Raw genomic sequence first — 24314 nt, 5'->3', positions numbered from 1 at the left:
CTGTGTTCTCTGTCAGTGTGTTAATATTCCTGAGGACAGTGGGGGTGTTTTACACTTCACAGGGTTTATCTGACTGTGGGTCATGATGTACACAGTGTGTCAGTGAGTGTGTTAATATTAATCTGTGTTCTCTGTCAGTGTGTTAATATTACTGAGGACAGTGGGGATGTTTTACACTTCACAGGGTGTATCTGACTGTGGGTCATGATATACACAGTGTGTCAGTGAGTGTGTTAATATTAATCTGTGTTCTCTGTCAGTGTGTTAATATTGCTGAGGACAGTGGGGGTGTTTTACACTTCACAGGGTGTATCTGACTGTGGGTCATGATGTACACAGTGTGTCAGTGAGTGTGTTAATATTAATCTGTGTTCTCTGTCAGTGTGTTAATATTCCTGAGGACAGTGGGGGTGTTTTACACTTCACAGGGTGGATCTGACTGTGGGTCATGATATACACAGTGTGTCAGTGAGTGTGTTAATATTAATCTGTGTTCTCTGTCAGTGTGTTAATATTCCTGAGGACAGTGGGGGTGTTTTACACTTCACAGGGTTTATCTGGCTGTGGGTCATGATATACACAGTGTGTCAGTGAGTGTGTTAATATTAATCTGTGTTCCCTGTCAGTGTGTTAATATTACTGAGGACAGTGGGGGTGTTTTACACTTCACAGGGTGTATCTGGCTGTGGGTCATGATATACACAGTGTGTCAGTGAGTGTGTTAATATTAATCTGTGTTCCCTGTCAGTGTGTTAATATTACTGAGGACAGTGGGGGTGTTTTACACTTCACAGGGTTTATCTGGCTGTGGGTCATGATATACACAGTGTGTCAGTGAGTGTGTTAATATTAATCTGTGTTCTCTGTCAGTGTGTTAATATTCCTGAGGACAGTGGGGGTGTTTTACACTTCACAGGGTTTATCTGACTGTGGGTCATGATGTACACAGTGTGTCAGTGAGTGTGTTAATATTAATCTGTGTTCTCTGTCAGTGTGTTAATATTACTGAGGACAGTGGGGATGTTTTACACTTCACAGGGTGTATCTGACTGTGGGTCATGATAGACACAGTGTGTCAGTGAGTGTGTTAATATTAATCTGTGTTCTCTGTCAGTGTGTTAATATTACTGAGGACAGTGGGGGTGTTTTACACTTCATAGGGTGTATCTGACTGTGGGTCATGATGTACACAGTGTGTCAGTGAGTGTGTTAATATTAATCTGTGTTCTATGTCAGTGAGTTAATATTCCTGAGGACAGTGGGGGTGTTTTACACTTCACAGGGTGTATCTGACTGTGGGTCATGATATACACAGTGTGTCAGTGAGTGTTTTAATATTAATCTGTGTTCTCTGTCAGTGTGTTAATATTACTGAGGACAGTGGGGGTGTTTTACACTTCACCGGGTGTATCTGACTGTGGGTCATGATGTACACAGTGTGTCAGTGAGTGTGTTAATATTAATCTGTGTTCTCTGTCAGTGTGTTAATATTCCTGAGGACAGTGGGGGTGTTTTACACTTCATAGGGTGTATCTGACTGTGGGTCATGATATGCACAGTGTGTCAGTGAGTGTGTTAATATTAATCTGTGTTCTCTGTCAGTGTGTTAATATTCCTGAGGACAGTGGGGGTGTTTTACACTTCACAGGGTTTATCTGACTGTGGGTCATGATGTACACAGTGTGTCAGTGAGTGTGTTAATATTAATCTGTGTTCTCTGTCAGTGTGTTAATATTACTGAGGACAGTGGGGGTGTTTTACACTTCACAGGGTTTATCTGACTGTGGGTCATGATATACACAGTGTGTCAGTGAGTGTGTTAATATTAATCTGTGTTCTCTGTCAGTGTGTAAATATTACTGAGGACAGGGGGGTGTTTTATACTTCACAGGGTGTATCTGACTGTGGGTCATGATATACACAGTGTGTCAGTGAGTGTGTTAATATTAATCTGTGTTCTCTGTCAGTGTGTTAATATTACTGAGGACAGTGGGGGTGTTTTACACTTCACAGGGTTTATCTGAATGTGGGTCATGATGTACACAGTGTGTCAGTGAGTGTGTTAATATTAATCTGTGTTCTCTGTCAGTGTGTCAATATTACTGAGGACTGTGGGGGTGTTTTACACTTCACAGGGTTTATCTGGCTGTGGGTCATGATATACACAGTGTGTCAGTGAGTGTGTTAATATTAATCTGTGTTCTCTGTCAGTGTGTTAATATTACTGAGGACAGTGGGGATGTTTTACACTTCACATGGTGTATCTGCCTGTGGGTCATGATATACACAGTGTGTCAGTGAGTGTGTTAATATTAATCTGTGTTCTCTGTCAGTGTGTTAATATTACTGAGGACAGTGGGGATGTTTTACACTTCATAGGGTGTATCTGACTGTGGGTCATGATATACACAGTGTGTCAGTGAGTGTGTTAATATTAATCTGTGTTCTCTGTCAGTGTGTTAATATTACTGAGGACAGTGGGGGTGTTTTACACTTCACAGGGTGTATCTGACTGTGGGTCATGATGTACACAGTGTGTCAGTGAGTGTGTTAATATTAATCTGTGTTCTCTGTCAGTGTGTTAATATTACTGAGGACAGTGGGGGTGTTTTACACTTCATAGGGTGTATCTGACTGTGGGTCATGATATACACAGTGTGTCAGTGAGTGTGTTAATATTAATCTGTGTTCTCTGTCAGTGTGTTAATATTACTGAGGACAGTGGGGATGTTTCACACTTCACAGGGTGTATCTGACTGTGGGTCATGATATACACAGTGTGTCAGTGAGTGTGTTAATATTAATCTGTGTTCTCTGTCAGTGTGTTAATATTACTGAGGACAGTGGGGGTGTTTTACACTTCATAGGGTGTATCTGACTGTGGGTCATGATGTACACAGTGTGTCAGTGAGTGTGTTAATATTAATCTGTGTTCTCTGTCAGTGTGTTAATATTCCTGAGGACAGTGGGGGTGTTTTACACTTCACAGGGTGTATCTGACTGTGGGTCATGATATACACAGTGTGTCAGTGAGTGTGTTAATATTAATCTGTGTTCTCTGTCAGTGTGTTAATATTACTGAGGACAGTGGGGGTGTTTTACACTTCACCGGATGTATCTGACTGTGGGTCATGATGTACACAGTGTGTCAGTGAGTGTGTTAATATTAATCTGTGTTCTCTGTCAGTGTGTTAATATTCCTGAGGACAGTGGGGGTGTATTACACTTCATAGGGTGTATCTGACTGTGGGTCATGATATGCACAGTGTGTCAGTGAGTGTGTTAATATTAATCTGTGTTCTCTGTCAGTGTGTTAATATTACTGAGGACAGTGGGGGTGTTTTACACTTCACAGGGTTTATCTGACTGTGGGTCATGATATACACAGTGTGTCAGTGAGTGTGTTAATATTAATCTGTGTTCTCTGTCAGTGTGTAAATATTACTGAGGACAGGGGGGTGTTTTACACTTCACAGGGTGTATCTGACTGTGGGTCATGATATACACAGTGTGTCAGTGAGTGTGTTAATATTAATTTGTGTTCTCTGTCAGTGTGTTAATACTCCTGAGGACAGTGGGGGTGTTTTACACTTCACAGGGTTTATCTGAATGTGGGTCATGATGTACACAGTGTGTCAGTGAGTGTGTTAATATTAATCTGTGTTCTCTGTCAGTGTGTCAATATTACTGAGGACAGTGGGGGTGTTTTACACTTCACAGGGTTTATTTGGCTGTGGGTCATGATATACACAGTGTGTCAGTGAGTGTGTTAATATTAATCTGTGTTCTCTGTCAGTGTGTTAATATTACTGAGGACAGTGGGGATGTTTTACACTTCACAGGGTGTATCTGCCTGTGGGTCATGATATACACAGTGTGTCAGTGAGTGTGTTAATATTAATCTGTGTTCTCTGTCAGTGTGTTAATATTACTGAGGACAGTGGGGGTGTTTTACACTTCATAGAGTGTATCTGACTGTGGGTCATGATATACACAGTGTGTCAGTGAGTGTGTTAATATTAATCTGTGTTCTCTGTCAGTGTGTTAATATTACTGAGGACAGTGGGGGTGTTTTGAACTTCACAGGGTGTATCTGACTGTGGGTCATGATGTAGACAGTGTGTCAGTGAGTGTGTTAATATTAATCTGTGTTCTCTGTCAGTGTGTTAATATTACTGAGGACAGTGGGGGTGTTTTACACTTCATAGGGTGTATCTGACTGTGGGTCATGATATACACAGTGTGTCAGTGAGTGTGTTAATATTAATCTGTGTTCTCTGTCAGTGTGTTAATATTACTGAGGACAGTGGGGGTGTTTTACACTTCACAGGGTTTATCTGACTGTGGGTCATGATATACACAGTGTGTCAGTGAGTGTGTTAATATTAATCTGTGTTCTCTGTCAGTGTGTTAATATTACTGAGGACAGTGGGGGTGTTTTACACTTCACAGGGTGTATCTGACTGTGGGTCATGATATACACAGTGTGTCAGTGAGTCTGTTAATATTAATCTGTGTTCTCTGTCAGTGTGTTTATATTACTGAGGACAGTGGGGGTGTTTTACACTTCACAGGGTGTATCTGACTGTGGGTCATGATGTACACAGTGTGTCAGTGAGTGTGTTAATATTAATCTGTGTTCTCTGTCAGTGTGTTAATATTACTGAGGACAGTGGGGGTGTTTTACACTTCACAGGGTGTATCTGACTGTGGATCATGATATACACAGTGTGTCAGTGAGTGTGTTAATATTAATCTGTTTTCTCTGTCAGTGTGTTAATATTCCTGAGGACAGTGGGGGTGTTTTACACTTCACAGGGTGTATCTGACTGTGGGTCATGATGTACACAGTGTGTCAGTGAGTGTGTTAATATTAATCTGTGTTCTCTGTCAGTGTGCTAATATTACTCAGGACAGTGGGGGTGTTTTACACTTCACAGGGTGTATCTGTCTGTGGGTCATGATATACACAGTGTGTCAGTGAGTGTGTTAATATTAATCTGTGTTCTCTGTCAGTGTGTTAATATTACTGAGGACAGTGGGGGTGTTTTACACTTCACAGGGTGTATCTGACTGTGGGTCATGATATACACAGTGTGTCAGTGAGTGTGTTAATATTAATCTGTGTTCTCTGTCAGTGTGTTAATATTACTGAGGACAGTGGGGGTGTTTTACACTTCATAGGGTGTATCTGACTGTGGGTCATGATATACACAGTGTGTCAGTGAGTGTGTTAATATTAATCTGTGTTCTCTGTCAGTGTGTTAATATTACTGAGGACAGTGGGGGTGTTTTACACTTCACAGGGTTTATCTGACTGTGGGTCATGATATACACAGTGTGTCAGTGAGTGTGTTAATATTAATCTGTGTTCTCTGTCAGTGTGTTAATATTACTGAGGACAGTGGGGGTGTTTTACACTTCACAGGGTGTATCTGACTGTGGGTCATGATATACACAGTGTGTCAGTGAGTCTGTTAATATTAATCTGTGTTCTCTGTCAGTGTGTTTATATTACTGAGGACAGTGGGGGTGTTTTACACTTCACAGGGTGTATCTGACTGTGGGTCATGATGTACACAGTGTGTCAGTGAGTGTGTTAATATTAATCTGTGTTCTCTGTCAGTGTGTTAATATTCCTGAGGACAGTGGGGGTGTTTTACACTTCACAGGGTGTATCTGACTGTGGATCATGATATACACAGTGTGTCAGTGAGTGTGTTAATATTAATCTGTTTTCTCTGTCAGTGTGTTAATATTCCTGAGGACAGTGGGGGTGTTTACACTTCACAGGGTGTATCTGACTGTGGGTCATGATGTACACAGTGTGTCAGTGAGTGTGTTAATATTAATCTGTGTTCTCTGTCAGTGTGCTAATATTACTCAGGACAGTGGGGGTGTTTTACACTTCACAGGGTGTATCTGTCTGTGGGTCATGATATACACAGTGTGTCAGTGAGTGTGTTAATATTAATCTGTGTTCTCTGTCAGTGTGTTAATATTACTGAGTACAGTGGGGGTGTTTTACACTTCACAGGGTGTATCTGACTGTGGGTTATGATATACACAGTGTGTCAGTGAGTGTGTTAATATTAATCTGTGTTCTCTGTCAGTGTGTTAATATTACTGAGGACAGTGGGGGTGTTTTACACTTCACAGGGTGTATCTGACTGTGGGTCATGATATACACAGTGTGTCAGTGAGTGTGTTAATATTAATCTGTGTTCTCTGTCAGTGTGTTAATATTACTGAGGACAGTGGGGGTGTTTTACACTTCACAGGGTGTATCTGACTGTGGGTCATGATGTACACAGTGTGTCAGAGAGTGTGTCAATATTAATCTGTGTTCTCTGTCAGTGTGTTAATATTCCTGAGGACAGTGGGGGTGTTTTACACTTCACAGGGTGTATCTGACTGTGGGTCATGATGTACACAGTGTGTCAGTGAGAGTGTTAATATTAATCTGTGTTCTCTGTCAGTGTGTTAATATTCCTGAGGACAGTGGGGGTGTTTTACACTTCACAGGGTGTATCTGACTGTGGGTCATGATATACACAGTGTGTCAGTGAGTGTGTTAATATTAATCTGTGTTCTCTGTCAGTGTGTTAATATTACTGAGGACAGTGGGGGTGTTTTACACTTCACAGGGTGTATCTGACTGTGGGTCATGATATACACAGTGTGTCAGTGAGTGTGTTAATATTAATCTGTGTTCTCTGTCAGTGTGTTAATATTACTGAGGACAGTGGGGGTGTTTTACACTTCACAGGGTGTATCTGGCTGTGGGTCATGATATACACAGTGTGTCAGTGAGTGTGTTAATATTAATCTGTGTTCTCTGTCAGTGTGTTAATATTACTGAGGACAGTGGGGGTGTTTTACACTTCACAGGATGTATCTGACTGTGGGTCATGATATACACAGTGTGTCAGTGAGTGTGTTAATATTAATCTGTGTTCTCTGTCAGTGTGTTAATATTACTGAGGACAGTGGGGGTGTTTTACACTTCACAGGGTTTATCTGGCTGTGGGTCATGATATGCACAGTGTGTCAGTGAGTATGTTAATATTAATCTGTGTTCTCTGTCAGTGTGTTAATATTCCTGAGGACAGTGGGGGTGTTTTACACTTCACAGGGTGTATCTGACTGTGGGTCATGATGTACACAGTGTGTCAGTGAGTGTGTTAATATTAATCTGTGTTCTCTGTCAGTGTGTTAATATTACTGAGGACAGTGGGGGTGTTTTACACTTCACAGGGTGTATCTGACTCTGGGTCATGATATACACAGTGTGTCAGTGAGTGTGTTAATATTAATCTGTGTTCTCTGTCAGTGTGTTAATATTACTCAGGACAGTGGGGGTGTTTTACACTTCACAGGGTGTATCTGACTGTGGATCATGATATACACAGTGTGTCAGTGAGTGTGTTAATATTAATCTGTGTTCTCTGTCAGTGTGTTAATATTACTGAGGACAGTGGGGATGTTTTACACTTCACCGGGTGTATCTGACTGTGGGTCATGATGTACACAGTGTGTCAGTGAGTGTGTTAATATTAATCTGTGTTCTCTGTCAGTGTGTTAATATTCCTGAGGACAGTGAGGATGTTTTACACTTCACAGGGTGTATCTGACTCTGGGTCATGATATACACAGTGTGTCAGTGAGTGTGTTAATATTAATCTGTGTTCTCTGTCAGTGTGTTAATATTCCTGAGGACAGTGGGGGTGTTTTACACTTCACAGGGTGTATCTGACTGTGGGTCATGATGTACACAGTGTGTCAGTGAGTGTGTTAATATTAATCTGTGTTCTCTGTCAGTGTGTTAATATTACTGAGGACAGTGAGGATGTTTTACACTTCACAGGGTGTATCTGACTCTGGGTCATGATATACACAGTGTGTCAGTGAGTGTGTTAATATTAATCTGTGTTCTCTGTCAGTGTGTTAATATTCCTGAGGACAGTGGGGGTGTTTTACACTTCACAGGGTGTATCTGACTGTGGGTCATGATATACACAGTGTGTCAGTGAGTGTGTTAATATTAATCTGTGTTCTCTGTCAGTGTGTTAATATTCCTGAGGACAGTGGGGGTGTTTTACACTTCACAGGGTTTATCTGACTGTGGGTCATGATATACACAGTGTGTCAGTGAGTCTGTTAATATTAATCTGTGTTCTCTGTCAGTGTGTTAATATTACTGACGACAGTGGGGGTGTTTTACACTTCACAGGGTGTATCTGACTGTGGGTCATGATGTACACAGTGTGTCAGTGAGTGTGTTAATATTAATCTGTGTTCTCTGTCAGTGTGTTAATATTACTGAGGACAGTGGGGGTGTTTTACACTTCACAGGGTTTATCTGACTGTGGGTCATGATATCCACAGTGTGTCAGTGAGTGTGTTAATATTAATCTGTGTTCTCTGTCAGTGTGTTAATATTACTGAGGACAGTGGGGGTGTTTTACACTTCACAGGGTTTATCTGACTGTGGGTCATGATATCCACAGTGTGTCAGTGAGTGTGTTAATATTAATCTGTGTTCTCTGTCAGTGTGTTAATATTCCTGAGGACAGTGGGGGTGTATTACACTTCATAGGGTGTATCTGACTGTGGGTCATGATATGCACAGTGTGTCAGTGAGTGTGTTAATATTAATCTGTGTTCTCTGTCAGTGTGTTAATATTACTGAGGACAGTGGGGGTGTTTTACACTTCACAGGGTTTATCTGACTGTGGGTCATGATATACACAGTGTGTCAGTGAGTGTGTTAATATTAATCTGTGTTCTCTGTCAGTGTGTAAATATTACTGAGGACAGGGGGGTGTTTTACACTTCACAGGGTGTATCTGACTGTGGGTCATGATATTCACAGTGTGTCAGTGAGTGTGTTAATATTAATTTGTGTTCTCTGTCAGTGTGTTAATACTCCTGAGGACAGTGGGGGTGTTTTACACTTCACAGGGTTTATCTGAATGTGGGTCATGATGTACACAGTGTGTCAGTGAGTGTGTTAATATTAATCTGTGTTCTCTGTCAGTGTGTCAATATTACTGAGGACAGTGGGGGTGTTTTACACTTCACAGGGTTTATTTGGCTGTGGGTCATGATATACACAGTGTGTCAGTGAGTGTGTTAATATTAATCTGTGTTCTCTGTCATTGTGTTAATATTACTGAGGACAGTGGGGATGTTTTACACTTCACAGGGTGTATCTGCCTGTGGGTCATGATATACACAGTGTGTCAGTGAGTGTGTTAATATTAATCTGTGTTCTCTGTCAGTGTGTTAATATTACTGAGGACAGTGGGGGTGTTTTACACTTCATAGGGTGTATCTGACTGTGGGTCATGATATACACAGTGTGTCAGTGAGTGTGTTAATATTAATCTGTGTTCTCTGTCAGTGTGTTAATATTACTGAGGACAGTGGGGGTGTTTTACACTTCACAGGGTGTATCTGACTGTGGGTCATGATGTACACAGTGTGTCAGTGAGTGTGTTAATATTAATCTGTGTTCTCTGTCAGTGTGTTAATATTACTGAGGACAGTGGGGGTGTTTTACACTTCATAGGGTGTATCTGACTGTGGGTCATGATATACACAGTGTGTCAGTGAGTGTGTTAATATTAATCTGTGTTCTCTGTCAGTGTGTTAATATTACTGAGGACAGTGGGGGTGTTTTACACTTCACAGGGTTTATCTGACTGTGGGTCATGATATACACAGTGTGTCAGTGAGTGTGTTAATATTAATCTGTGTTCTCTGTCAGTGTGTTAATATTACTGAGGACAGTGGGGGTGTTTTACACTTCACAGGGTGTATCTGACTGTGGGTCATGATATACACAGTGTGTCAGTGAGTCTGTTAATATTAATCTGTGTTCTCTGTCAGTGTGTTTATATTACTGAGGACAGTGGGGGTGTTTTACACTTCACAGGGTGTATCTGACTGTGGGTCATGATGTACACAGTGTGTCAGTGAGTGTGTTAATATTAATCTGTGTTCTCTGTCAGTGTGTTAATATTCCTGAGGACAGTGGGGGTGTTTTACACTTCACAGGGTGTATCTGACTGTGGATCATGATATACACAGTGTGTCAGTGAGTGTGTTAATATTAATCTGTGTTCTCTGTCAGTGTGTTAATATTCCTGAGGACAGTGGGGGTGTTTTACACTTCACAGGGTGTATCTGACTGTGGGTCATGATGTACACAGTGTGTCAGTGAGTGTGTTAATATTAATCTGTGTTCTCTGTCAGTGTGCTAATATTACTCAGGACAGTGGGGGTGTTTTACACTTCACAGGGTGTATCTGTCTGTGGGTCATGATATACACAGTGTGTCAGTGAGTGTGTTAATATTAATCTGTGTTCTCTGTCAGTGTGTTAATATTACTGAGGACAGTGGGGGTGTTTTACACTTCACAGGGTGTATCTGACTGTGGTCATGATATACACAGTGTGTCAGTGAGTGTGTTAATATTAATCTGTGTTCTCTGTCAGTGTGTTAATATTACTGAGGACAGTGGGGGTGTTTTACACTTCACAGGGTGTATCTGACTGTGGGTCATGATATACACAGTGTGTCAGTGAGTGTGTTAATATTAATCTGTGTTCTCTGTCAGTGTGTTAATATTACTGAGGACAGTGGGGGTGTTTTACACTTCACAGGGTGTATCTGACTGTGGGTCATGATGTACACAGTGTGTCAGAGAGTGTGTCAATATTAATCTGTGTTCTCTGTCAGTGTGTTAATATTCCTGAGGACAGTGGGGGTGTTTTACACTTCACAGGGTGTATCTGACTGTGGGTCATGATGTACACAGTGTGTCAGTGAGAGTGTTAATATTATTCTGTGTTCTCTGTCAGTGTGTTAATATTCCTGAGGACAGTGGGGGTGTTTTACACTTCACAGGGTGTATCTGACTGTGGGTCATGATATACACAGTGTGTCAGTGAGAGTGTTAATATTAATCTGTGTTCTCTGTCAGTGTGTTAATATTCCTGAGGACAGTGGGGGTGTTTTACACTTCACAGGGTGTATCTGACTGTGGGTCATGATATACACAGTGTGTCAGTGAGTGTGTTAATATTAATCTGTGTTCTCTGTCAGTGTGTTAATATTACTGAGGACAGTGGGGGTGTTTTACACTTCACAGGGTGTATCTGACTGTGGGTCATGATATACACAGTGTGTCAGTGAGTGTGTTAATATTAATCTGTGTTCTCTGTCAGTGTGTTAATATTACTGAGGACAGTGGGGGTGTTTTACACTTCACAGGGTGTATCTGACTGTGGGTCATGATATACACAGTGTGTCAGTGAGTGTGTTAATATTAATCTGTGTTCTCTGTCAGTGTGTTAATATTCCTGAGGACAGTGGGGGTGTTTTACACTTCACAGGGTGTATCTGGCTGTGGGTCATGATATACACAGTGTGTCAGTGAGTGTGTTAATATTAATCTGTGTTCTCTGTCAGTGTGTTAATATTACTGAGGACAGTGGGGGTGTTTTACACTTCACAGGATGTATCTGACTGTGGGTCATGATATACACAGTGTGTCAGTGAGTGTGTTAATATTAATCTGTGTTCTCTGTCAGTGTGTTAATATTACTGAGGACAGTGGGGGTGTTTTACACTTCACAGGGTTTATCTGGCTGTGGGTCATGATATGCACAGTGTGTCAGTGAGTGTGTTAATATTAATCTGTGTTCTCTGTCAGTGTGTTAATATTCCTGAGGACAGTGGGGGTGTTTTACACTTCACAGGGTGTATCTGACTGTGGGTCATGATGTACACAGTGTGTCAGTGAGTGTGTTAATATTAATCTGTGTTCTCTGTCAGTGTGTTAATATTACTGAGGACAGTGGGGGTGTTTTACACTTCACAGGGTGTATCTGACTCTGGGTCATGATATACACAGTGTGTCAGTGAGTGTGTTAATATTAATCTGTGTTCTCTGTCAGTGTGTTAATATTACTCAGGACAGTGGGTGTGTTTTACACTTCACAGGGTGTATCTGACTGTGGATCATGATATACACAGTGTGTCAGTGAGTGTGTTAATATTAATCTGTGTTCTCTGTCAGTGTGTTAATATTACTGAGGACAGTGGGGATGTTTTACACTTCACCGGGTGTATCTGACTGTGGGTCATGATGTACACAGTGTGTCAGTGAGTGTGTTAATATTAATCTGTGTTCTCTGTCAGTGTGTTAATATTCCTGAGGACAGTGAGGATGTTTTACACTTCACAGGTTGTATCTGACTCTGGGTCATGATATACACAGTGTGTCAGTGAGTGTGTTAATATTAATCTGTGTTCTCTGTCAGTGTGTTAATATTCCTGAGGACAGTGGGGGTGTTTTACACTTCACAGGGTGTATCTGACTGTGGGTCATGATGTACACAGTGTGTCAGTGAGTGTGTTAATATTAATCTGTGTTCTCTGTCAGTGTGTTAATATTACTGAGGACAGTGAGGATGTTTTACACTTCACAGGGTGTATCTGACTCTGGGTCATGATATACACAGTGTTTCAGTGAGTGTGTTGATATTAATCTGTGTTCTCTGTCAGTGTGTTAATATTCCTGAGGACAGTGGGGGTGTTTTACACTTCACAGGGTGTATCTGACTGTGGGTCATGATATACACAGTGTGTCAGTGAGTGTGTTAATATTAATCTGTGTTCTCTGTCAGTGTGTTAATATTCCTGAGGACAGTGGGGGTGTTTTACACTTCACAGGGTTTATCTGACTGTGGGTCATGATATACACAGTGTGTCAGTGAGTCTGTTAATATTAATCTGTGTTCTCTTTCAGTGTGTTAATATTACTGACGTCAGTGGGGGTGTTTTACACTTCACAGGGTGTATCTGACTGTGGGTCATGATGTACACAGTGTGTCAGTGAGTGTGTTAATATTAATCTGTGTTCTCTGTCTGTGTGTTAATATTACTGAGGACAGTGGGGGTGTTTTACACTTCACAGGGTTTATCTGACTGTGGGTCATGATATCCACAGTGTGTCAGTGAGTGTGTTAATATTAATCTGTGTTCTCTGTCAGTGTGTTAATATTACTGAGGACAGTGGGGGTGTTTTACACTTCACAGTGTTTATCTGACTGTGGGTCATGATGTACACAGTGTGTCAGTGAGTGTGTTAATATTAATCTGTGTTCTCTGTCAGTGTGTTAATATTACTGAGGACAGTGGGGGTGTTTTACACTTCACAGGGTGTATCTGACTGTGAGTCATGATATACACAGTGTGTCAGTGAGTGTGTTAATATTAATCTGTGTTCTCTGTCAGTGTGTTAATATTACTGAGGACAGTGGGGGTGTTTTACACTTCACAGTGTTTATCTGACTGTGGGTCATGATATGCACAGTGTGTCAGTGAGTGTGTTAATATTAATCTGTGTTCTCTGTCAGTGTGTTAATATTCCTGAGGACAGTGGGGGTGTTTTACACTTCACAGGGTGTATCTGACTGTGAGTCATGATATACACAGTGTGTCAGTGAGTGTGTTAATATTAATCTGTGTTCTCTGTCAGTGTGTTAATATTACTGAGGACAGTGGGGGTGTTTTAAACTTCACCGGGTGTATCTGACTGTGGGTCATGATATACACAGTGTATCAGTGAGTGTGTTAATATTAATCTGTGTTCTCTGTCAGTGTGTTAATATTCCTGAGGACAGTGGGGGTGTTTTACACTTCACAGGGTGTATCTGACTGTGGATCATGATATACACAGTGTGTCAGTGAGTGTGTTAATATTAATCTGTGTTCTCTGTCAGTGTGTTAATATTACTGAGGACAGTGGGGGTGTTTTACACTTCACAGGGTGTATCTGACTGTGGGTCATGATATACACAGTGTATCAGTGAGTGTGTTAATATTTATCTGTGTTCTCTGTCAGTGTGTTAATATTACTGAGGACAGTGGGGGTGTTTTACACTTCACAGGGTGTATCTGACTGTGGGTCATGATATATATAGTGTGTCAGTGAGTGTGTTAATATTAATCTGTGTTCTCTGTCAGTGTGTTAATATTACTGAAGACAGTGGGGATGTTTTACACTTCACCGGGTGTATCTGACAGTGGGTCATGATATACACAGTGTGTCAGTGAGTGTGTTAATATTAATCTGTGTTCTCTGTCAGTGTGTTAATATTACTGAGGACAGTGGGAATGTTTTACACTTCACAGGGTGTATCTGACTGTGGGTCATGATATACACAGTGTGTCAGTGAGTGTGTTAATATTAATCTGTGTTCTCTGTCAGTGTGTTAATATTCCTGAGGACAGTGGGGGTGTTTTACACTTCACAGGGTGTATCTGACTGTGGGTCATGATATACACAGTGTGTCAGTGAGTGTGTTAATATTAATCTGTGTTCTCTGTCAGTGTGTTAATATTACTGAGGACAGTGGGGGTGTTTTACACTTCACAGGGTGTATCTGACTGTGGGTCATGATATACACAGTGTGTCAGTGAGTGTGTTAATATTAATCTGTGTTCTCTGTCTGTGTGTTAATATTGCTGAGGACAGTGGGGGTGTTTTACACTTCACGGGGTGTATCTGACTGTGGGTCATGATATACACAGTGTGTCAGTGAGTGTGTTAATATTAATCTGTGTTCTCTGTCAGTGTGTTAATATTACTGAGGACAGTGGGGGTGTTTTACACTTCACAGGGTGTATCTGACTGTGGGTCATGATATACACAGTGTGTCAGTGAGTGTGTTAATATTAATCTGTGTTCTCTGTCAGTGTGTTAATATTACTGAGGACAGTGGGGGTGTTTTACAATTCACAGGGTGTATCTGACTGAGGGTCATGATGGACACAGTGTGTCAGAGAGTGTGTCAATATTAATCTGTGTTCTCTGTCAGTGTGTTAATATTCCTGAGGACAGTGGGGGTGTTTTACACTTCACAGGGTTTATCTGACTGTGGGTCATGATGTACACAGTGTGTCAGTGAGTGTGTTAATATTAATCTGTGTTCTCTGTCAGTGTGTTAATATTACTGACGACAGTGGGGGTGTTTTACACTTCACAGGGTTTATCTGACTGTGGGTCATGATATACACAGTGTGTCAGTGAGTGTGTTAATATTAATCTGTGTTCTCTGTCAGTGTGCAAATATTACTGAGGACAGGGGGGTGTTTTACACTTCACAGGGTGTATCTGACTGTGGGTCATGATATACACAGTGTGTCAGTGAGTGTGTTAATATTAATCTGTGTTCTCTGTCAGTGTGTTAATATTCCTGAGGACAGTGGGGGTGTTTTACACTTCACAGGGTTTATCTGAATGTGGGTCATGATGTTCACAGTGTGTCAGTGAGTGTGTTAATATTAATCTGTGTTCTCTGTCAGTGTGTCAATATTACTGAGGACAGTGGGGGTGTTTTACACTTCACAGGGTTTATCTGGCTGTGGTTCATGATATACACAGTGTGTCAGTGAGTGTGTTAATATTAATCTGTGTTCTCTGTCAGTGTGTTAATATTACTGAGGACAGTGGGGATGTTTTACACTTCACAGGGTGTATCTGCCTGTGGGTCATGATATACACAGTGTGTCAGTGAGTGTGTTAATATTAATCTGTGTTCTCTGTCAGTGTGTTAATATTACTGAGGACAGTGGGGGTGTTTTACACTTCATAGGGTGTATCTGACTGTGGGTCATGATATACACAGTGTGTCAGTGAGTGTGTTAATATTAATCTGTGTTCTCTGTCAGTGTGTTAATATTACTGAGGACAGTGGGGGTGTTTTACACTTCACAGGGTGTATCTGACTGTGGGTCATGATGTAGACAGTGTGTCAGTGAGTGTGTTAATATTAATCTGTGTTCTCTGTCAGTGTGTTAATATTACTGAGGACAGTGGGGGTGTTTTACACTTCATAGGGTGTATCTGACTGTGGGTCATGATATACACAGTGTGTCAGTGAGTGTGTTAATATTAATCTGTGTTCTCTGTCAGTGTGTTAATATTACTGAGGACAGTGGGGGTGTTTTACACTTCACAGGGTTTATCTGACTGTGGGTCATGATATACACAGTGTGTCATTGAGTGTGTTAATATTAATCTGTGTTCTCTGTCAGTGTGTTAATATTACTGAGGACAGTGGGGGTGTTTTACACTTCACAGGGTGTATCTGACTGTGGGCCATGATATACACAGTGTGTCAGTGAGTCTGTTAATATTAATCTGTGTTCTCTGTCAGTGTGTTTATATTACTGAGGACAGTGGGGGTGTTTTACACTTCACAGGGTGTATCTGACTGTGGGTCATGATGTACACAGTGTGTCAGTGAGTGTGTTAATATTAATCTGTGTTCTCTGTCAGTGTGTTAATATTCCTGAGGACAGTGGGGGTGTTTTACACTTCACAGGGTGTATCTGACTGTGGGTCATGATATACACAGTGTGTCAGTGAGTGTGTTAATATTAATCTGTGTTCTCTGTCAGTGTGTTAATATTCCTGAGGACAGTGGGGGTGTTTTACACTTCACAGGGTGTATCTGACTGTGGGTCATGATATACACAGTGTGTCAGTGAGTGTGTTAATATGAATCTGTGTTCTCTGTCAGTGTGTTAATATTGCTGAGGACAGTGGGGGTGTTTTACACTTCACAGGGTGTATCTGACTCTGGGTCATGATATACACAGTGTGTCAGTGAGTGTGTTAATATTAATCTGTGTTCTCTGTCAGTATGTTAATATTCCTGAGGACAGTGGGATGTTTTACACTTCACAGGGTGTATCTGACTGTGGGTCATGATGTACACAGTGTGTCAGTGAGTGTGTTAATATTAATCTGTGTTCTCTGTCAGTGTGCTAATATTACTCAGGACAGTGGGGGTGTTTTACACTTCACAGGGTGTCTCTGACTGTGGGTCATGATATACACAGTGTGTCAGTGAGTGTGTTAATATTAATCTGTGTTCTCTGTCAGTGTGTTAATATTACTGAGGACAGTGGGGGTGTTTTACACTTCACAGGGTGTATCTGACTGTGGGTCATGATATACACAGTGTGTCAGTGAGTGTGTTAATATTAATCTGTGTTCTCTGTCAGTGTGTTAATATTACTGAGGACAGTGGGGGTGTTTTACACTTCACAGGGTGTATCTGACTGTGGGTCATGATATACACAGTGTGTCAGTGAGTGTGTTAATATTAATCTGTGTTCTCTGTCAGTGTGTTAATATTACTGAGGACAGTGGGGGTGTTTTACACTTCACAGGGTTTATCTGGCTGTGGGTCATGATATGCACAGTGTGTCAGTGAGTGTGTTAATATTAATCTGTGTTCTCTGTCAGTGTGTTAATATTACTGAGGACAGTGGGGGTGTTTTACACTTCACAGGATGTATCTGACTGTGGGTCATGATATACACAGTGTGTCAGTGAGTGTGTTAATATTAATCTGTGTTCTCTGTCAGTGTGTTAATATTACTGAGGACAGTGGGGGTGTTTTACACTTCACAGGGTTTATCTGGCTGTGGGTCATGATATGCACAGTGTGTCAGTGAGTGTGTTAATATTAATCTGTGTTCTCTGTCAGTGTGTTAATATTCCTGAGGACAGTGGGGGTGTTTTACACTTCACAGGGTGTATCTGACTGTGGGTCATGATGTACACAGTGTGTCAGTGAGTGTGTTAATATTAATCTGTGTTCTCTGTCAGTGTGTTAATATTACTGAGGACAGTGGGGGTGTTTTACACTTCACAGGGTGTATCTGACTCTGGGTCATGATATACACAGTGTGTCAGTGAGTGTGTTAATATTAATCTGTGTTCTCTGTCAGTGTGTTAATATTCCTGAGGACAGTGGGGGTGTTTTACACTTCACAGGGTGTATCTGACTATGGGTCATGATGTACAAAGTGTGTCAGTGAGTGTGTTAATATTAATCTGTGTTCTCTGTCAGTGTGTTAATATTACTCAGGACAGTGGGGGTGTTTTACACTTCACAGGGTGTATCTGACTGTGGATCATGATATACACAGTGTGTCAGTGAGTGTGTTAATATTAATCTGTGTTCTCTGTCAGTGTGTTAATATTACTGAGGACAGTGGGGATGTTTTACACTTCACCGGGTGTATCTGACTGTGGGTCATGATGTACACAGTGTGTCAGTGAGTGTGTTAATATTAATCTGTGTTCTCTGTCAGTGTGTTAATATTCCTGATGACAGTGAGGATGTTTTACACTTCACAGGGTGTATCTGACTCTGGGTCATGATATACACAGTGTGTCAGTGAGTGTGTTAATATTAATCTGTGTTCTCTGTCAGTGTGTTAATATTCCTGAGGACAGTGGGGGTGTTTTACACTTCACAGGGTGTATCTGACTGTGGGTCATAATGTACACAGTGTGTCAGTGAGTGTGTTAATATTAATCTGTGTTCTCTGTCAGTGTGTTAATATTACTGAGGACAGTGGGGGTGTTTTACACTTCACAGTGTTTATCTGACTGTGGGTCATGATGTACACAGTGTGTCAGTGAGTGTGTTAATATTAATCTGTGTTCTCTGTCAGTGTGTTAATATTACTGAGGACAGTGGGGGTGTTTTACACTTCACAGTGTTTATCTGACTGTGGGTCATGATGTACACAGTGTGTCAGTGAGTGTGTTAATATTAATCTGTGTTCTCTGTCAGTGTGTTAATATTACTGAGGACAGTGGGGGTGTTTTACACTTCACCGGGTGTATCTGACTGTGGGTCATGATGTACACAGTGTGTCAGTGAGTGTGTTAATATTAATCTGTGTTCTCTGTCAGTGTGTTAATATTACTGAGGACAGTGAGGATGTTTTACACTTCACAGGGTGTATCTGACTGTGGGTCATGATATACACAGTGTGTCAGTGAGTGTGTTAATATTAATCTGTGTTCTCTGTCAGTGTGTTAATATTACTGAGGACAGTGGGGGTGTTTTACACTTCACAGGGTTTATCTGACTGTGGGTCATGATATACACAGTGTGTCAGTGAGTGTTTTAATATTAATCTGTGTTCTCTGTCAGTGTGTTAATATTCCTGAGGACAGTGGGGGTGTTTTACACTTCACAGGGTTTATCTGACTGTGGGTCATGATATACACAGTGTGTCAGTGTGTGTGTTAATATTAATCTGTGTTCTCTATCAGTGTGTTAATATTACTGAGGACAGTGGGGGTGTTTTACACTTCACAGGGTGTATCTGACTGTGGGTCATGATGTACACAGTGTGTCAGTGAGTGTGTTAATATTAATCTGTGTTCTCTGTCAGTGTGTTAATATTACTGAGGACAGTGGGGGTGTTTTACACTTCACAGGGTGTATCTGACTGTGGGTCATGATATACACAGTGTGTCAGTGAGTGTGTTAATATTAATCTGTGTTCTCTGTCAGTGTGTTAATATTACTGAGGACAGTGGGGGTGTTTTACACTTCACAGGATGTATCTGACTGTGGGTCATGATATACACAGTGTGTCAGTGAGTGTGTTAATATTAATCTGTGTTCTCTGTCAGTGTGTTAATATTACTGAGGACAGTGGGGGTGTTTTACACTTCACAGGGTGTATCTGACTGTGGGTCATGATATACACAGTGTGTCAGTGAGTGTGTTAATATTAATCTGTGTTCTCTGTCAGTGTGTTAATATTACTGAGGACAGTGGGGGTGTTTTACACTTCACAGGGTGTATCTGACTGTGGGTCATGATATACACAGTGTGTCAGTGAGAGTGTTAATATTAATCTGTGTTCTCTGTCAGTGTGTTAATATTCCTGAGGACAGTGGGGGTGTTTTACACTTCACAGGATGTATCTGACTGTGGGTCATGATATACACAGTGTGTCAGTGAGTGTGTTAATATTAATCTGTGTTCTCTGTCAGTGTGTTAATATTACTGAGGACAGTGGGGGTGTTTTACACTTCACAGGGTTTATCTGGCTGTGGGTCATGATATGCACAGTGTGTCAGTGAGTGTGTTAATATTAATCTGTGTTCTCTGTCAGTGTGTTAATATTCCTGAGGACAGTGGGGGTGTTTTACACTTCACAGGGTGTATCTGACTGTGGGTCATGATGTACACAGTGTGTCAGTGAGTGTGTTAATATTAATCTGTGTTCTCTGTCAGTGTGTTAATATTACTGAGGACAGTGGGGGTGTTTTACACTTCACAGGGTGTATCTGACTCTGGGTCATGATATACACAGTGTGTCAGTGAGTGTGTTAATATTAATCTGTGTTCTCTGTCAGTGTGTTAATATTCCTGAGGACAGTGGGGGTGTTTTGCACTTCACAGGGTGTATCTGACTATGGGTCATGATGTACAAAGTGTGTCAGTGAGTGTGTTAATATTAATCTGTGTTCTCTGTCAGTGTGTTAATATTACTCAGGACAGTGGGGGTGTTTTACAATTCACAGGGTGTATCTGACTGTGGATCATGATATACACAGTGTGTCAGTGAGTGTGTTAATATTAATCTGTGTTCTCTGTCAGTGTGTTAATATTACTGAGGACAGTGGGGATGTTTTACACTTCACCGGGTGTATCTGACTGTGGGTCATGATGTACACAGTGTGTCAGTGAGTGTGTTAATATTAATCTGTGTTCTCTGTCAGTGTGTTAATATTCCTGATGACAGTGAGGATGTTTTACACTTCACAGGGTGTATCTGACTCTGGGTCATGATATACACAGTGTGTCAGTGAGTGTGTTAATATTAATCTGTGTTCTCTGTCAGTGTGTTAATATTCCTGAGGACAGTGGGGGTGTTTTACACTTCACAGGGTGTATCTGACTGTGGGTCATAATGTACACAGTGTGTCAGTGAGTGTGTTAATATTAATCTGTGTTCTCTGTCAGTGTGTTAATATTACTGAGGACAGTGGGGGTGTTTTACACTTCACAGTGTTTATCTGACTGTGGGTCATGATGTACACAGTGTGTCAGTGAGTGTGTTAATATTAATCTGTGTTCTCTGTCAGTGTGTTAATATTACTGAGGACAGTGGGGGTGTTTTACACTTCACAGTGTTTATCTGACTGTGGGTCATGATGTACACAGTGTGTCAGTGAGTGTGTTAATATTAATCTGTGTTCTCTGTCAGTGTGTTAATATTACTGAGGACAGTGGGGGTGTTTTACACTTCACCGGGTGTATCTGACTGTGGGTCATGATGTACACAGTGTGTCAGTGAGTGTGTTAATATTAATCTGTGTTCTCTGTCAGTGTGTTAATATTACTGAGGACAGTGAGGATGTTTTGCACTTCACAGGGTGTATCTGACTGTGGGTCATGATATACACAGTGTGTCAGTGAGTGTGTTAATATTAATCTGTGTTCTCTGTCAGTGTGTTAATATTACTGAGGACAGTGGGGGTGTTTTACACTTCACAGGGTTTATCTGACTGTGGGTCATGATATACACAGTGTGTCAGTGAGTGTTTTAATATTAATCTGTGTTCTCTGTCAGTGTGTTAATATTCCTGAGGACAGTGGGGGTGTTTTACACTTCACAGGGTTTATCTGACTGTGGGTCATGATATACAGAGTGTGTCAGTGTGTGTGTTAATATTAATCTGTGTTCTCTATCAGTGTGTTAATATTACTGAGGACAGTGGGGGTGTTTTACACTTCACAGGGTGTATCTGACTGTGGGTCATGATGTACACAGTGTGTCAGTGAGTGTGTTAATATTAATCTGTGTTCTCTGTCAGTGTGTTAATATTACTGAGGACAGTGGGGGTGTTTTACACTTCACAGGGTGTATCTGACTGTGGGTCATGATATACACAGTGTGTCAGTGAGTGTGTTAATATTAATCTGTGTTCTCTGTCAGTGTGTTAATATTACTGAGGACAGTGGGGGTGTTTTACACTTCACAGGATGTATCTGACTGTGGGTCATGATATACACAGTGTGTCAGTGAGTGTGTTAATATTAATCTGTGTTCTCTGTCAGTGTGTTAATATTACTGAGGACAGTGGGGGTGTTTTACACTTCACAGGATGTATCTGAATGTGGGTCATGATATACACAGTGTGTCAGTGAGTGTGTTAATATTAATCTGTGTTCTCTGTCAGTGTGTTAATATTCCTGAGGACAGTGGGGGTGTTTTACACTTCACAGGGTTTATCTGACTGTGGGTCATGATATACACAGTGTGTCAGTGTGTCTGTTAATATTAATCTGTGTTCTCTGTCAGTGTGTTAATATTGCTGAGGACAGTGGGGGTGTTTTACACTTGATAGGGTGTATCTGACTGTGGGTCATGATGTACACAGTGTGTCAGTGAGTGTGTTAATATTAATCTGTGTTCTCTGTCAGTGTGTTAATATTACTGAGGACAGTGGGGGTGTTTTACACTTCACAGGGTGTATCTGACTGTGGGTCATGATATACACAGTGTGTCAGTGAGTGTGTTAATATTAATCTGTGTTCTCTGTCAGTGTGTTAATATTACTGAGGACAGTGGGGGTGTTTTACACTTCACAGGATGTATCTGACTGTGGGTCATGATATACACAGTGTGTCAGTGAGTGTGTTAATATTAATCTGTGTTCTCTGTCAGTGTGTTAATATTACTGAGGACAGTGGGGGTGTTTTACACTTCACAGGGTGTATCTGACTGTGGGTCATGATATACACAGTGTGTCAGTGAGTGTGTTAATATTAATCTGTGTTCTCTGTCAGTGTGTTAATATTACTGAGGACAGTGGGGGTGTTTTACACTTCACAGGGTGTATCTGACTGTGGGTCATGATGTACACAGTGTGTCAGTGAGTGTGTTAATATTAATCTGTGTTCTCTGTCAGTGTGTTAATATTGCTGAGGACAGTGGGGGTGTTTTACACTTCACAGGGTTTATCTGACTGTGAGTCATGATATACACAGTGTGTCAGTGAGTGTGTTAATATTAATCTGTGTTCTCTGTCAGTGTGTTAATATTACTGAGGACAGTGGGGGTGTTTTACACTTCACAGGGTGTATCTGACTGTGGGTCATGATGTACAAAGTGTGTCAGTGAGTGTGTTAATATTAATCTGTGTTCTCTGTCAGTGTGTTAATATTACTGAGGACAGTGGGGGTGTTTTACACTTCACAGGGTGTATCTGACTGTGGGTCATGATATACACAGTGTGTCAGTGAGTGTGTTAATATTAATCTGTGTTCTCTGTCAGTGTGTTAATATTACTGAGGACAGTGGGGGTGTTTTACACTTCACAGGGTTTATCTGACTGTGGGTCATGATATACACAGTGTGTCAGTGAGTGTGTTAATATTAATCTGTGTTCTCTGTCAGTGTGTTAATATTACTGAGGACAGTGGGGGTGTTTTACACTTCACAGGGTGTATCTGACTGTGGATCATGATATACACAGTGTATCAGTGAGTGTGTTAATATTAATCTGTGTTCTCTGTCAGTGTGTTAATATTACTGAGGACAGTGGGGGTGTTTTACACTTCACAGGGTGTATCTGACTGTGGGTCATGATATATATAGTGTGTCAGTGAGTGTGTTAATATTAATCTGTGTTCTCTGTCAGTGTGTTAATATTACTGAGGACAGTGGGGATGTTTTACACTTCACCGGGTGTATCTGACTGTGGGTCATGATATACACAGTGTGTCAGTGAGTGTGTTAATATTAATCTGTGTTCTCTGTCAGTGTGTTAATATTAATGAGGACAGTGGGAATGTTTTACACTTCACAGGGTGTATCTGACTGTGGGTCATGATATACACAGTGTGTCAGTGAGTGTGTTAATATTAATCTGTGTTCTCTGTCAGTGTGTTAATATTCCTGAGGACAGTGGGGGTGTTTTACACTTCACAGGGTGTATCTGACTGTGGGTCATGATATACACAGTGTGTCAGTGAGTGTGTTAATATTAATCTGTGTTCTCTGTCAGTGTGTTAATATTACTGAGGACAGTGGGGGTGTTTTACACTTCACAGGGTGTATCTGATGTGGGTCATGATATACACAGTGTGTCAGTGAGTGTGTTAATATTAATCTGTGTTCTCTGTCAGTGTGTTAATATTGCTGAGGACAGTGGGGGTGTTTTACACTTCACGGGGTGTATCTGACTGTGGGTCATGATATACACAGTGTGTCAGTGAGTGTGTTAATATTAATCTGTGTTCTCTGTCAGTGTGTTAATATTACTGAGGACAGTGGGGGTGTTTTACACTTCACAGGGTGTATCTGACTGTGGGTCATGATATACACAGTGTGTCAGTGAGTGTGTTAATATTAATCTGTGTTCTCTGTCAGTGTGTTAATATTACTGAGGACAGTGGGG

This window comes from Heterodontus francisci, unplaced genomic scaffold (assembly GCF_036365525.1).
Source record: "Heterodontus francisci isolate sHetFra1 unplaced genomic scaffold, sHetFra1.hap1 HAP1_SCAFFOLD_158, whole genome shotgun sequence".
Classification (NCBI taxonomy): Eukaryota; Metazoa; Chordata; class Chondrichthyes; order Heterodontiformes; family Heterodontidae; genus Heterodontus; species Heterodontus francisci.
This window is presented reverse-complemented; position numbering follows the sequence as displayed.